The sequence below is a fragment of the Equus quagga genome, chromosome 10 (genome assembly GCF_021613505.1).
Source record: "Equus quagga isolate Etosha38 chromosome 10, UCLA_HA_Equagga_1.0, whole genome shotgun sequence".
NCBI lineage: Eukaryota > Metazoa > Chordata > Mammalia > Perissodactyla > Equidae > Equus > Equus quagga.
In genome coordinates this window covers 31,527,262-31,539,591 of record NC_060276.1, presented here as the reverse complement: position 1 = coordinate 31,539,591, position 12,330 = coordinate 31,527,262, and the positions used below count along the sequence as shown (strand labels likewise).

The 12,330-nt window shown below is 35.5% G+C and overlaps 1 protein-coding gene across 1 annotated transcript in view; it reads right to left on the bottom strand.

The window, feature by feature from the left end:
• Positions 1 to 12,330, bottom strand: part of LRCH2 (leucine rich repeats and calponin homology domain containing 2) — a 102,090-nt gene that overhangs the window by 21,636 nt on the left and 68,124 nt on the right. The gene's annotated exons all lie outside the window — the stretch shown is intronic.

Below are 12,330 nucleotides of genomic sequence, written 5' to 3'. Positions count from 1 at the left end.
ATTAGTCATTTGAAGATTAAAAAAACTAAGCTCAGCAAGGTTAGGCAATTTGCCAAAGTCACACAGTTAGTAAATATCTCAAATAAGGCCTGGAACCTGAGTGATTTGATTCTAGAAGCCCAGGCTCTTAACCACTATGCTATACTCCCATCTCTAAATCCTAAATGATTAGTAGGAATTTCTCAGGAATAAAGGGCTGATGAGCATGACATTCCCAAAAGGAAAGCACAAAGGAATAAAAAAGCTCAGCCCAGGGGCTGGCCCAGTGGCATAGTAGTTAAGTTGGTATGCTCTGCTTCCATGAACTGGGGATCATGGGTTCAGATTGTGGGCACAAACCTACAAACCACTCATCAAGCCATGCTGTGGCAGCATCCCACACACAAAATAGAGGAAGACTGGCACAGATGGTAGCTCAGGGACTATCTTCCTCAAGCAAAATGAGGAAGATTGGCAACAGACGTTAGCTCAGGTGGCCCTCACCAAAAAAAAAAAAAAAAGCCCAGACTATGCAGAAAACAAAGAGCAGTAGTGTGGCTCGTGAGGAAAGTGAATCGTGGCAGACAACAAAACTTAGAGAAGTAGGTAAAGATGGCCCATGAAGTTTCTAAAAAGTCTAAACTTTATGTATATTGATAATGGGGAACCAATAAAGACATTTAAGCTGAGGATTTCTCTAAGGACTGGGAAACTAGAGAAAGGGGGAGCATTAAGAAGTTATTACAATTGCTCAGGTGATAAAGAATGAGGGTTCCAACAAAACGAAGGGAAATAGAGACAAAGAGGTGATGAATTGGAGAAATGATGTATAACTAACATCCTGGTGACCAATTAGGTGAAGGGAATGAAAGAGGGAAAGATGAAGGAGGACTCAGATACAGAGCTTAGATAACTTTATAGATACCTCTACTATTAATTACAATAAAGAATAGAGAGGAGGAGCAAGCTCCATAGTGCAGGGAGGGAGAGGGAGACATAATGAATCTGAAATACATGTAGGGCATCCATACAATTCGAAACTCCGGTCTGGAGATCAGAAAAATTTTATGGGATATAAATTTAGACACAGCAGAATATGAGAGACATCTGGAACCATAAAAGCTTCAGAGAGAGTTTTTAGAGTAATAAAAAGAGAATGAGATCCAGGCCCAGCCCTGCGGCACAGTGCTTAAGTTTGCAAACTGTGCTTTGGTGGCCCAGGGCTCATGGGTTTGGATCCCAGGCACGGACCTACACACCATTCATCAAGCCATTCTGTGGCGGCATCCCACAAACCAAAGAGAGGAAGACTGGCACAGATGTTAGCTCAGGGACAATCTTCCTCACCAAAATATGAAAAGGATGAGACCCTAAGAGCAAGCAGAAGAAAAGTTAGACAAAGACATCAAAAAGAATCAGGGAAGAAAAATGACGCAGAAACCAAGAAAGTAGTTTCAAGAAGAAAGACATGCTTATCATTGTCAAATGTAACATAGATTTTGCCATTAGTAGGCACATGTTAAGTTCTAATGAGGGACTATTTCAAAGGAGAAATAGAGGTGAAAGCCAAGGAGCAGTGGGTTAAGAAGAGATGAAAAACTGGAGACCTAGATATGAAAAGTTTGGCCCTAAAAGAAAGCAAAGAGAAAAAGCAACAGCTGAAAAGGGAATCAGGAATAATGGTAGAGGTCTGAGAACATTTATAAGATAGAAGGTAAAGAGACAGAAAGGACATAGAAGAGTGAGCAGATAATTGATAAACGAAAGAAACAGAAGATGCTGCAGTCAAGAAGTTAGATAATGAGAATTGTATTATTGTTACTCAACAACAATTCTAATTAAAAATATCCATTATACATGAAAACTCAGAAGGATACTACTTAGTTTGCAATACTGCACATATTTAAAGGACCTAAAACCCAACCTAATATTTACATAGATTTAAAAATATTCTGTAGGTTCAACTTTTTACTCATTCAACTCAAGTGTCCTCAATTAATATTCAGTTCTGAATAACTTAAGTTTTATTGCATCTAAATTCAAATGCTACAATACAGGCCTATTCAGAAACAGAAAGGTCAGCTCATCTCTGAGGCTTATAATAAATTTCACAGGAGAGACAGTTGACTTGTGCACAAACTCTGACTCAGAACAAACCAGGTTATTTCACAAGCCCAGCTGGCTTCCATATTCCAATATAAAATTAACCATGATCATAAAAACTATATAAAAATATTTTCTTTGGGGTTAGCTTTTAAATTAAAATCCTGCACTGTATTTATGAAATCAGATATATATTTTGAGTCATTATAATGTTTTATCACAATAGTAATAAGATACGTTTGAAGACAAATATATATGCCATCTCAATAAGTCAAATAATCCTTAAAACTAACTTAGTATACTTGTTCTAATGCCTTTTAACTTTGTTCCTTTAGAAATAAATCATCAGATGCATTTAGAAATTCATGTGTTATCATTCTTACAAGATGTTACAAGATGATCAAGTGGGACTTATTCCAGGGACACAGGGATGGTTCAACATCCACAAATCAATCACTGTGATACACCACATTAACAAAATGAAGAATAGAAATCACATCGTCATCTCAATAGATGTAGAGAAAGCATTTGACAAAATACAGCATCCATTTATGATAAAAACTCAATAAAATGAGTATATAAGGAAAGCACCTCAACATAATAAAGGCCATATATATCAAACACAATGCTAATATCATTCTCAATGGAGAAAATCTGAAGGCTACCCCTCGGAGAAGAGCAACTAGACAAGGATGCCGGCTTTCATCACTCTTGTTTAACATAGTACTGGAAGTCTTAGCCCAAGCAATCAGACAAGAAAAAGGAATGAAAGGGATCCAAAATGGAAAGAAAGAAGTAAACTGTTATTATTTGCAGATGACATGATTTTATATATAGAAAACCCTAAAGAATCCACTAAAAAACATTTAGAAATGATCAATGAATACAGTCAAGTTGCAGGATACAAAATCAACATACAAAAATTAGTTGCGTTTCTATATGCTAACAACAAAGCAGCAGAAAGATAAATTAAGAATACAATCCCACTTACAACTGTGACAAACAGAATAAAATTTCTAGGAATAAACTTAATCAAAGAGGTAAAAGATCTGTACACCGAAAACTATAAGACATTGTTGAAAGAAATCAAAGACATAAAAAAATGGAAAGATATTCCATGCTCTTGGATTGGAAGAATTAACATAGTTAAAATGTCCATACTTCTTGAAGCAATCTATAGATTCAATGTAATCCCTATCAAAGTTCCAAAATTTTTCACAGAAATAGAAGAAAGAATCCTAAAATTTATATGGAACAAAAGACCCCAAATAGCTAAAGGAATCCTAAGAAAAAAGAACAAAGCTGGAAGTATCACACTCCCTGATTTCAAAACATACTACAAAGCTATAGTAACCAAACCAGGATGGTACTGGCACAAAAACAAACACACAGATCAATGGAACAGAATGGGGAGCCCAAAAATAAACACACACATCTATGGACAGTTAATTTTCTAGAAGGGAACCAAGAACATACAATGGAGAAAGGAAAGTCTCTTCAATAACTGGTACTGGGAAAACTGGACAGCCACACGCAAAAAAATTAAAGTAGACTCTATCTTATACCATACACAAAAATCAACTCAAAATGGATTAAAGACTTAAATGTAAGACCTGGAAACATTAAACTTGAAGAATAAAACATAGACAGTACACTCTGTGACAGGGGTCCTAGTAACATATTTTCAAGTAGCTTGTCTGACTGGGAAAGGGAAACAATAGAAAAAATAAACAAATAGGACTACATCAAACTAAAAACCTTCTGTACAGCAAAGGAAAAATATCAACAAAATGAAAATACATCCTAACAACTGGGAGAAGATATTTGCAAACCACATGTCTGATAAGTAGTTAACATCCAAAATATATAAAGAACTCATACATCTCATAAAAAAAAAAAAACTAACACAATTAAAAATGGGCAAAAGCTCTGAACATACATTTTTCCAAAGGAGATATACAGAAGACCAATACACACACGAAAAAATGTTCAACATCACTATCAGGGAGATGCAAATCAAAACTACAATGAAGGCATCAGCCCAGTGGTGTAGCAGTTAAGATCGAGCACTCTGCTTTGGTGGCCTGGGTTTCGCCAGTTCAGATCCCAGGCGCAGACCTAGCACCGCTTACCAAGCCATGCTGTGGCAGGCATTCTAGATATAAAATAGAGGAAGGTGAGCACAGATGTTAACTCAGGGCCAATCTTCCTCAGAAAAAGACAAGGATTGGCAGCAGATGTTAGCTCAGGGCCAATCATCCTAAAAAAAAAAAAAAACTAGAATGACATATCACCTTACTCTCAACAGAATGGCTATAATTAACAAGATAGGAAACAATAAGTGTTGGAGAGGATGTGGAGAGAAGGGAACCCTCATACACTACTGGTAGGAGTGCAAACTGGTGCAGCCACTATGGAAAACAGTATGGAGATTCCTGAAAAAATTAAAAATAGATCTACCACATGATCTAGCTATTCCACTGCTGGGTATTTATCCAAAGAACATGAACACGAATGCATAAAGATAGATGCACCCCTATGTTCATCACAGCATTATTCACAATAACCAAGACTTGGAAGCAACCTGGGTGCCCATCAAGGGACGAATGGATAAAGAAGATGTGGTATATATACACAATAGAATACTACTCAGCCATAAAAAAAGATGAAATCCAGCCATTTGTGACAACATGGATGGATCTTGAGAGCATTATGCTCAGTGAAATAAGTCAGAGGGAGAAAGGCAAATATCATATCCTCTCACTCATAAGTAGAAGATAAAAACAACACACATATCAACAGAGACTTGATTGGTGGTTACCAGAGGGGAAGGGAGGAGGGAGTAAGGTGAAAGGGGTGAGATGTGCGTGGTGATGGATTGTAATTAGTCTTTGGGTGGTGAACATGTTGTAATCTACACAGAAATCAAATATATAATGATTTACACAGACCTTTATATAATGTTATAAACCACCGTTACCACAAAAGAAAATAAAAAATTTAAAAAGCACAAAAACCCAGACTATTTGCTTCCCCTCCCCCCAAAAATTAAAGCTACTAATTTATATTAAACATAATTTCTCAACAAGAGGTTAGATTTTCATATTTTGTTGTATAGCTATTAAAATAATATTAATATATTTCTGTAAACAATTTTTTTTAAAAGTAGTTATTTCCTGGGATAAGTTTACTTTGAGAAACAATGAGTTTATTTATTCATTTATTTTTTTATTGGGGTCATAATAGTTTAAAACATTGTGAAATTTCAGTTGTACATTATCATCTGTCAGTCACCATGTACATGTGCCCATTCACCCTTTGTGCCCACACTCCAACCCCCTTACCCCTGGTAACCACTGAACTGTTCTCTTTGTACATGTGGTTGTTTATCTTCCACATATGAGTGAAATCATATGGTGTCCGTCTTTCTCTGTCTGGTTTATTTCACTTAACATAATACCATCAAGGTCCATCCACGTTCTTGAGAATGGGACGATTTTGCCTTTTTTATGGCTGAGTAGTATTCCATTGTATATATATACTACATCTTCTTTATCTGATTGGTCTTGTTCCTGTTCTCAGAAGGATGGCTTTCAGTTTTCATGTCGTCAGCAAGAGTTTGATTTCTTCACTGCCGGTTTGGATACCTTTTACTTCTTTTTCTTACCTAATTGCTCTGGCCAAAACCTCCAGTACTATGTTGAATAAAGGTGGTGAGAGTGGGCACCCTTGTCTTGTTCCTGTTCTCAGAGGGATGGTTTTCAGGTTTTCCCCATTGAGTATGAGGCTGCTGTGAGTTTTTAATATATTGCCTGTATTATTTTGAGGTACTTTCCTTTTATTCTGATTTTATTAAGAGATTTTATCATGAATGAAAGTTGGATCTTGTCAAATGCTTTCTCTGTGTCTATTGAAATGATCATATGGTTTCTGTTCCTCATTTTGTTAATGTGGTTTATCATATTGATTGATTTTCGGATGCTGAAACAACCCTGGGTCTCTGGTATAAATCCCACTTGATCATGAGGTGTGATCTTTTTGATGTATTGCTGTATTCAGGTTGCCAATATTTTCTTGAGGATTTTTGCATCTATTTTCATTAGCGATATTGACTTGTAATTTTCCTTTTTTGTGTTGTCCTTGTCTGGCTTTAGTATCAGGGTGATGTTGGCCTCGTAGAAAGTGTTAGAAAGTGTTCCATCTTCCCAATTTTTTGGAACAATTTGAGAAGAACAGGTATTAAATCTTCTTTGAATGTTTTCTAGAATTCTCCAGAGAAGCCATCTGGTCCTGGATTTTTATTTGGGGGGAGGTTTTTGATTACTGTTTCAATCTCTTGTAATTGGTATATTCAGATTATTTCTTCTTGATTCACTTTTGGGAGGTTGGAAGAGTCTAAGAATTTATCCCTTTCTTCTAGATTGTCCCAATTAGATGGCATATAGGTTTTCAATGTATTCTCTTATAATCTTTGGTATTTCTTTGGTATCCATCGTAATTTCTCCTCTTTCATGTCTAATTTTATTTCTTTGAGCTTTTTCTCTTGTTTTCTTAGTGAGTGTGGCTAACAGTTTGTCAATTTTGTTTATATTCTCGGAGAACCAGCTCTAAGTTTCACTGATTCTTTCTATTGTCTTTTTTGTTTCAATTTCATTTCTGCTCTGATTTTTATTATTTCCCTCCTTCTGCTGAGTTTGGGCTTTGTTGTTCTTTTTCTAATTCTGTTAGTTGTCGTCTGAGATTGCTTATTTGAGATTTTTCTTGTTTGTTAAGGTAAACCTGATTTGCAATGAATTTCCCTCTTAGGACCACTTTTGCTGCATCCCATATGAGTTGGTACGGTATGTTTTCATTTTCATTTGTCTCCAGATATTTTTTTTATTTGTCCTTTAATTTCTTCAATTATCCATTGGTTGTTCAGTAGCATGTTGTTTAGTTTCCACATCTTTGTCCCTTTCTCAGCTTTTTTCTCGCAGTTGATTTCTAGTTTCATAGAATTATGGTCAGAAAATATGCTTTGTATTATTTCTATCTTCTTAAATTTATTGAGGCTTGACTTGTTTCCAAACACATGGTCTATTCTTGAGAATGTTCCACATACACTTGAGAAAAATGTTTATTCTGCAGTTTTTGGATGGAGTGTTCTATATATGTCTATTAAGTCCATCTGGTCTGGTTTTTCACTTGATTTCACTGTTTCCTTGTTGACTTTCTGTCTGGATGATCTATCCATTGATGTAAGAGTGTTAAGGTCCCCTACTTTTATTGTGTTGTTGCTGATATCTCCTTTTAGGTATGTTAATAGTTTCTTTATGTTCTCTGGTGCTGCAGTGTTGGGTGCATAGATATTTGTAAGTGTTATGTCTTCTTGGTGGAGTGCACATTTGATCATTATATACTGCCCCTCTTTGTCTCTCTTTACCTGTTTTGTCTTGAAGTCTACTTTGTCTTACATAAATATGGCAACACCTGCTTTCTTTTGTTTGCCATTAGCTTGGAATATCACCTTCCATACCTTCACCCTGAGCCTGTTTGTCATTGGAGTTGAGGCATGTTTCCTGGAGGCAGTATATTGTTAGGTTTGTTTTTTAATCCATCCCACCACTCTCTGTCTTTTGATTGGAGAATTCAACTCACTTACACTTAGAGTGATTATTGATTTATGAGGGCTTAATACTGCCATTTTATCACTCATTTTCCGGTTCTTCTGCATTTCCTTTGTTTCTTGTCCCAAGTATTTCAGACTACTAATTCGGTTAGGTAGTTTTCTATGCTGGTTTCTTAGTTTTCTCCTTACGTATTTTTTGTGTCTCTGTTCTACTTATTTGTTTAGTGGTTACCATGAGGTTTGCATGAAAAAATCTCGTATATGAGATAGTCCATTATCTGATAACCTCTTATTTCCTCAGACTAAGCCATTTCCATCCCTATCCTCTTCCACTCTTAAGTTGCTTTTGTCACATCTTATTGCATCTTGTGTTGTGGGTTTGTGTTAAAATGAGATTATATTTATTTTTGGTGTTTTCCTTCCCTTTATCTTTAATGCTATAATTAAATGTTTGTTAACCTGTTCTGATGGATAGCTACAACATTCTGATTTTGTCTACTTTTTTTTATTTATCTCCCTACTCAGGGCTTTGTAACCCCCTTCTTTTTCTTTAAGGTATTAGTATCTCTTGAGGATTTCTGGTAGGGGGGTCTTGTGGTGATGAACTCCCTTACATTTTGTTTATCTGGGATTTTTTTTTTTTAAGATTGGCACCTGAGCTAACAACCATTGCCAATCTTCCTTTTTTTTCTGCTTTTTCTCTCCCAATCTCCCCAATACATAGTTATATATTTTAGTTGTGGGTCCTTCTAGTTGTGGCAAATCTGGGAATGCTTTTATTTCTCCATCATATCTAAAGGATATTTTCACTGGATAGAATATTCTTGGCTGAAAGTTTTTGTCTTTCAGAGTTTTGAATATACCATTCCACTATCTGCTAGCCTGCAAGGTTTCTGCTGAGAAATCCACTGAAAGCCTGATAGGGGCTCCTCTCTAAGTTATTTTCTTCTGCCTTACTGCCCTTAGTACTTTTACTTTGGCATTGACTTTTGCCAGCTTCCTACTACATGCATTGCAGTAGGTCTTTTTATATTGATACTGTTAGGAGATCTATTGGCTTTTTTCACTTGCATTTCCAGCTCCTTCCCCAGGTTTGGGAAGTTCTTAGCTATTATTTCTTTGAACAAGCTTTCTGCTCCATTCTCCATCTCCTCTCCCTCTGAAATGTCTATAATCCTTATGTTGCACTTCCTAATTAAGTCGGATATTTCTCAGAGAACTTCATTTCTTTTTGGTCTTACTTCTCACTCCTCCACCTGAATCATTTCTATATTTCTGTCCTCAACATTGCTGATTCATTTGTCCATATTATCAACTCTATTATTCAAGGAATCCATATTATTCTTTATCTCATCCATTGTCTTTTTCATCTCCAATATTTCTGATTGGTTCTTCACTATAGTTTCAATCTCTTTTGTGAAGAAGTTCCAGAACTTGTTGAACATTCTATTTACATTTTCTTATAACTCATTAAGTTTCTTTATGATAACTATTTTGAATTCTCTGCCATTTAGATTATATATTACTGTGCCTTCAGGATTTATTTCTGGGCACCTGTCATTTTCCTTCTGGTCTGGAGATTTAATATATTTTTTCATACTGACAGATGACATGGATTTGTGCTTTCACATAGTGGTAGTACTTAATCACTGCTTCCACCTGCCACCACTGAGTTGGGGTCAAGAGCTGTGTATTCTGAGCCCACCAAGATCCTTGGCTGAGCTCCCAGAGGCTGCTTTTAACTTGGGTGCTGGGCTACAGGGAGGGGCGCATTCTCCTGTGCTATCTTCAGGGCTTCTCACTCTGCCCTCACTGTCTGTTCTCCTGGCATGTTGGTGTGATGAAGACAAGCCTGCAATAGCTAGTCACCTCTGTGTGGGACTTTTCCCTGGGCTGTGAGGGACCCTGGAAAGTGTTGGTGTTTCTGTGGAGGGCCAGCCCCTCCCCCCTTTCCACTTGGAGTTGTGCACAGTCCCTGGGTCACTGACCTTTGGGAGGAAGAGAAGCTTACCTCATTTCACTTCCTCAGGGGTTGCTCCAGCAACTCCACCTTCAGATATATGGCTACATGGGTCTCTCAACTGCTGGAATATGAATGTCCTTTTCATTGTATCTTAGTGGGGAGAGTTTTAGGGGAGACCCCCACGATGAAGCTTGCAGTGATTTTATTTTGGCAACAAGGACATTAAATTTTATTTACTAGAGTAGTAATCTACACAACAGTGGCCTGGTTATCTAAAAGAATTAATGTAACTCTCCTACAGTGATTTACTTAGTCACATAATCTGACCCAATTTATCTTCTTGCTCATATAATCTGGTCAATATATTGAAACATTTTTTACTTAGCTTCAGGGGCTTACTTGAAAAACATACTACCCAAAATTAGTCTTGGCAACTAAGAAGCAATAATGGAGAGACAAACATACACACAAACACTTTGAATAAATATACTGAAAACCAGCATCATGAATAATTTACCATGGGACACAAACAAAGAAATTCCATGGCTCAGTCATTTATATGTGTCAGGATAAAGTTGCACAAAAGCTCTGTATGCTTCATAACACAGCAAAGCTAACGGAGCCATCACCGAGCGAGCTCAGTGATAATTTGATATAAATCTCTGGAGTAGTATATTTTAATGTTTAATGAACTATAAATACAGATTAAGTTCAGTAATATATCCTATGAACAATCCTTTTGATTCTCGGGAGATGGATCATTAAATAAGAGAAATTTTCTTTTTGAAAGAAGGACGCTTCATAGAAATTGATGATGTTTTAATCATGAAAATACTGGCAATTTTGAATAATGGCTTTGATTTAATTTAGAGAGTAGTATCTGGATTTTATAAGGTTTTTTTACATCTTAGGAAAAAATGGTTGACATTCAATTTTTTAACAGTGTCTTAACACTGACATCTTCTGACTATTGAGGAGAACTACATATCTCCTTAAAACATTCCCCAGTGAGTGAAACTTATCTTTGCACTTACTTTATTAAGTGTGGAAGAAATTAACATTTGTTAAATGATGATTATATAATGGACACTTCAAAGATTATCTCACATGATCTCTTAGCAACTTACAAAATATAGCAATACTATAGAAGGTATGCTTAAGCCATAAAAAATAAAATGCTTATTAACAAATAATGCTATTAAATCAAAGAAATATTTTTTAAAGGGTCACTGAGGCCTCTATTAAAACTTTATTGAGAAGTTCACTTGAATTACTACAAAATATTTAAAACTGTATTGATTTTAAAGTATCTGTTCATTTAATATTGTGCTATCCACAGTAGATAAACAGGCAGCATAGGTGCTCTGGGTTCAAACAAGCTAGGTTCAAATCTTGACTGAGCTGCTTATTAGCTAAGTGACCTGAAGCATATTACTTAGCCTACCTGTGCCTTAATTTCTCCATCTGTAAAATAGGAATGATAATATTTTTACTTACTTCTTAGGGTTGTTACGAAAATTAAATGAGTAGATATTTGAAAAGTACACACTTAGAACAGTGCCTGGCACTTAGTCAGTGTTATGCAAGTATTTTCATAAATAGAATTTGTATGCTTTTAATATACTAGAAGATTAAATAAATATGGAAATCTCTTTTATGAGTTAGAAATACTAAAATTTCCCCCACATCACCAGTCATTCATCAAGCTTTATCTATTAACAAATTTTACTGTCTTTGTTCAAGGTCTCATAAACTAAAAGAGGGGACTTTAAAATAAACTGCAGAATGTAAGTATAACTACAGATCTGTAAAGGGTTGGGATAAATAGACTCTCACCATCAATGACCAGGGTTCTGCTTACAGTGTCCTTCCCTTTTTCCCTGTCTTTTATTTCTTGATTCTCTCTCCTATTGTTCAGGTAACATGAGGCTCATTAAAAGGATTCAGTAACTATTTGTTGAAAGATTAAACCTGTCAGACTTGCTAAGACATATAACATTTTTGTTTTGGTCATAGGATACTACTTCCAAATATATGTTACACTCCCATATAAGGAAACAGATCAATGTGCACAGAGACTCATTTCTACCAGAGAAAAATATAAACTATAATCCTATTCATTAGTGATATTAACCTAAAAATACCTACAATTCAGCTTAGAATTCAGTATTTTGATAAAATTTTATTATTATTATTATTATTAAATAAAAATTAGGTTTTGGAAAACAGAAAAGGTGCACAAAAACAACAGAATTTGCTATTCATGGAGCAGGAGCTTGTTTGCACTGTTCATTTGAGTTAGAAATTCCAAAAATGTATTCTGACTAGTACTGAAGATTATTCCAATTCCGATGACTGGCATCTGCAAATATAGCAGACTTTAACCACAAATAGATAATATTATAACATTTACAAAGGTGTACACAGTAAAATTTCATTGAAACTCTGCTAAGCAGAAATTTGGGAAAATTCAGATGGTCTAGCTTTTAATTTAGCTAAGATAAACGACCATCTTAAGAAATCTACTAAGGTAATAAGAAGAAAAGAAAATGGGGGAAAATGCTTTCAAGTATTTTTAGAACAACATAAATAAGATTTATTTACATAGAAACAGTTAAATGCTAACTGCAAATATGTGTCAACTATTTATTCAAACAAATGAAAGATCTTTTCTGGG